The sequence below is a fragment of the Engraulis encrasicolus genome, chromosome 9 (genome assembly GCF_034702125.1).
Source record: "Engraulis encrasicolus isolate BLACKSEA-1 chromosome 9, IST_EnEncr_1.0, whole genome shotgun sequence".
NCBI classification, from domain to species: Eukaryota; Metazoa; Chordata; class Actinopteri; order Clupeiformes; family Engraulidae; genus Engraulis; species Engraulis encrasicolus.
In genome coordinates, this window is record NC_085865.1 from 47655359 (window position 1) to 47660358 (window position 5000).

Below are 5000 nucleotides of genomic sequence, written 5' to 3' on the forward strand. Positions count from 1 at the left end.
AGTTTACATGTCTGTTTACTTCTGCCATGAAACGGGTCTCCATGAAACAAAACATTACAATAACAGAAAAAATGTAGGCCTACTTTATTTTCAACTATACAGCATTAAGCAGTTAGCCTAAGTGATTTATATTTAAACAATGAACTTTCCTTCTGCAATGGTGTATTGTGCGCTGGTGTTTATGGCTGGTGAGGCACTGACTTTTCCAATTCAGATTTTCAAATATACAGCTACAGTATTAGTAAATATTTGCCAAATAGGCCTACCTATAAGTTTCATATGTCATAGCTTTCTTAACATAAGGTAGGCCTACACATAGGCGGCGCTACAGCAAGACTGTTGGGGAAGCTAAAAAAAATAATACAAAAAAAAGGTCATCGGAGAAACGGAACATTTCCATGCGCAACTGCAACACATATCCATTCTGGCTATTATATGTTAAAACGGCTTGCCATATGCACGTGCCGTGCGCCAATGGAACTCTCAAACGCGACAGGCACACGCTCACACACACACAGACACATGTGACACACTGAAGGCAGGGGAGGAAGACGGCTAGTTGCCAGACCATGGACTATTATCTCCCAAAAATGTCTCGAGCAATCAAATCATACACCCGAATGTTCAACTTCACCTGTGACTCTTTCTCTCCATCGCCGTCTGCCTGTGTTGTAGTGTGGCGTGGTGATGATGGATCTGTCACCTGGACAATAAAATGGGCCATGAATGCCATTTCATTGAAAAATGTTAGCTAAGGATAGCTTTTTTTTTGTTTGTCATTATGCTAAGGTGCCCGCCGACGTTTTACAAAGGCGCCCTCGTGATAAATCTGTCTCGTGTTATGTTGACGAGGAGTTATTGTGTCACTGTCACAAACATTCTATCATTTGCAGGACATAATGCAACATTAACATATTGACAGCCAATGGACTGCACAACAGTCTCTGCAGTTAGTTGTGCCATCGTAGACAACTTGATTCATAGATAACGAGTTTGCCCTGCTAACGGGCTGTGTTCCAAACGTCATTTCATTAGCGAGTGATAGTGTGACTTACAGATTTCTTTGAAAAGTAGCTCAGTATGTCCACTTTTTTTCTTTTGCCTGCCATCTCACTTGGCAGTCATGTGCCCGTGTCACCAGTAACGTGCGCTGGGATTTATGGCTGGTGAGGCAACTTTTTCAATATCAGATTTTCAAATAAATAATTGCCAAATAGGCCTACCGACAAGTTCCATATGTCATAGCAGCTTTCTTAACATAAGGTAGGCCTACATATTTTGACATAAGCTTACTGCATTTCCGCAGAGAAAATGCTATTAGATCTCTCTCTCTCTCACACACACACACACACACACACACACACACACACACACACACACACACACACACACACACACACACACACACACACACACACACACAGGATTCAAACAGTGGTCTCACATATACCACACAGCACCAATGTGAACAGCAGAGCAGAGGAGAGGAGAGTAGTGGAGAGGAGAGGAGAGAAGAGGAGAGGAGAGAGGGGGGGGGGGAGGAGAGGAGGAGAGAAGAGGAGAGAGGAGATGAGAGAGGAGGAGAGGGGAGGAGAAGAGAGAGGAGAAGAGATGAGAGGAGAAAGGAGGAGGAGTGGAGAGGAGGAGGAGAGGAGCTCAAGGAGAGGAGAGGAGAGGGAGAGGAGAAGAGAGAAGAGGAGAGGAGATGGGAAAAGAGAGGAGAGGGGAGAGGAAAGGAGAGAAGAGAGGAGAGGGGGAGAGGAGAGGAGAGGAGAGGAGAGGAGAGGAGAGGAGAGGAGAGGAGAGGAGAGGAGAAAAGGAGGGGAGAAGAGGAGGGTAGGTGAGGGGAGAGTAGAGTGTAAGCTCCTTCACAGCCCACTGCTCTCACACACACACACACACACACACACACAGGATTCAAACAGTGATCTCACATAAACCACACAGCAGCAGCAATGTAGACTGAGCATCACGGCGGATGCTCAAGACACACAGGATTCAAAACATGGTGTCATATAGACCACTGAGCACCACGGCGAACAAACCGGTGTGATAGCTTTCGTGATACGAACTGGATTCTCGTGCAAATGTAGGCCTACATCTACTTGTACGAGGCTACGGCAAGCGATGTGGAACAAAGGTGTGGCAGGAAGCGAATGTCAAAGTAAACAGATATTACACACGCTTCGATATGGTCACCAAATATTTTGGGACTGTCATTTCTGTTATGCCTACACCTTGGAATTAAATCAGAGTCTTGTAGTTACACGGTATATTTGATTACCTCAACGGTACCCTGTACTCAACTTTACAAACAGTTTACCGGACACATGAGAATCCGGTGCCCATAACAAAAGCTACCACACTGGACAAGAATCACGGCGGATTCTCTCCCTCCCCACGGGTCTCACAAACACAGGCTTCACACACATAGGAAATTGGTCCTACCTGAACTCGTGCATCAGGTCATGCGCCGCTCTTTTCCTTCACTTTAGCGTTGTGCATGCTAACGTTACTTTAGGCCGGTGCTGTTCATCCAAAGCCCCAAACGTCGCCCCAAACGTCCAAAGCAATTTGGCATTGAATATGAGTAGCCGCGAGGATTTGTGTTTCGTGAGGCTCCTTAGTCCTTAGTAAATTGTTAAGTCGTAAAATCCCATGCGAATGGTCTTCCCACACATTCTCGCCGGTTGCAAAACAAGACACAGGGGAAACAACAATATTTTCTGCAGTGTTGTACCACTCACTTTGAAATGATCGGGTAGTTATTCTGACCGGTCACCTGAGTAGAAACCCCTTCAGCTCTGTCGTCCTCCATTCTTTATCACATATTTTCCCCTTGGAAATCCAACTTTGAGAATGCTCTTAGTTTCGTTATGAAATCCACTTGTAGCAGTCCAACGTGAACAAGCTAGCCAACAACACCGACTGACTGTACTGTGAACTTCAGATTCGCTATGACGTAACTGTCCAGCAAGACTCAACACCAGAAGGAGTCTGCGGCCAGGCTACTGCTCGCCTCACCATTGTATATTTCAGTGGGCGTTATGGCCAAAGCGTCCAGAGTAAAGAAATGATAATCACACGTAGAAAATATTTAAAAAATATCAGGAAATGAGGGCACACCATACATACTTCTATTAAGTGTATAAAAACGTTTAATACAATATTACCAGGTTGCATTCACAGAACGAGCAACATGGCGCATGCGCGCAACTTTGTTAACGAGGGATTGCGCAATCCGGGGTGAGGCCAGTTCAGAGTTGCCCCAAATTCAGCGTATTCGGAGCAATTTGACATGAAATGGGCAAATATTACGATTTTGGCCACGGAAATGATTGAAAATGAGTGAAACTGTTTAAATACTGCTCAAATGGTAGTTATGGTGCAGATGCTCGAAAACAATAGCTTTTATTGTTACTATTATTCACATTAACTGCATCTCATCATTCTCATCTGGAGCTGGTGAGGCCGTGCCTCCCCTGCCGTATTGGAGTGCACGTGCCTGCGTGTCACCCACGTTGCACCAAAGATTCTGGAACGTTAGCCTGCCAGAGTAATTTAATAACGTACCGTGTGGTAGGTAACACCACTGATTAGCGCAGTGATAGAACCTACCCACAGACTTCTATTATAAGTCAGTGAACCTACCGAAAAGACCTCAGCTTCTTTTTTTTCTTTTTTTTTGGCGCTCCTGCCTCCTAGCAACCATACACAAACTAGAGTCTCACGTGAAAGAAGGGGAAGGCACAGCCAGTCAGATTGGTCGTCAGCCTTTGGCAAAGGACTTTTGGTTAACCCTTTCTTCGCCGCAATGCGAATGAGACGGGAGAGCGTTTTTTCCCCCCAGCCCCAGTGATCAAATTGGTGCGGACAAACGATAATCGCTGGATATTGGTGGGGACGCGTCCCTTATATCCATGCCGAAATTACGCCCATGCTCATACCCCTGGCACGATTTTGCGACACCATTTGACCAGGCGGGAGTTTTGGACATCAAGGGCATACCTGTTGTTGTGTCATGTTGACGTGACCTAGACCCTGCCCTAAACCGTCAGTGAAGTTGTGTTGCTGCGAGGGTGTGGTTTTCAGTGCAGTGACAGTTTTAGATGCCAATGCGTACTCCTGGCATCCAATATTGCTGCCTGGTCAATGAAGTCGAAAAGTGACACGTCTGAATGTAGAACTAGCAGCTTAGCAGCTGTTTTACTGCTAGCATTTGTTGTTGGCAGCTCGGTCAATGTAGCAGATACGACACATACTCAAATACTCAAATACTCACATACTCACAATCGCAAACACACACACACACACACACACACACACACACACACACACACACACACACACACAAACGCATGAACACATGCACACACATCTACACACACGTCTGAACATGTGCACGCGCTCACACGCATGTGTGTATGTGTCTACAAATAAAGACACATACAAAACATCCATTCAGAAGTGTGTGTTTTTGTGTACGTATATCGTCATATTGGGTCGCTAGCTGAGTGTAAAGTGTTAATAAGTGTGTGTGTCTAATGGATAAATGGGCTGCACCATAATGCCACGAGGAGCAATTTGGGGCTAAATATCTTGCTCAAGGATGCATCGATGGGGGTCAGGCAGAGCAAGGTTTGAGCCTGCAACCTTGTGGTTGCCAAATACATTGGTTGGTCTGTTATGATGCTATCCGAATGCGCACGCAGCCAGGGATCCCAAAATGCTAAGTGGCTAGGTGTTTAACATTGGAAGTTGCATTGGACCAGTGTGGTGCGTGGTTAAAACCTGTTTTCTAGACGGCTGGATGTTGTAGCGGTTTCTGTGCTTTCTGTACTCCTGCTGACTCCACTCTGGGATAACATTCTGAGCGACATGATAGTATGCTCTCAGTGTTTCCCACAGACATTTTGGAAACTATGGGGGCAGCCGGGAGTTTTCTGTTGGGGGGGCATTCCACACGGGCCTTTGGGGGGGGGGGGGGGTCGACATTTACG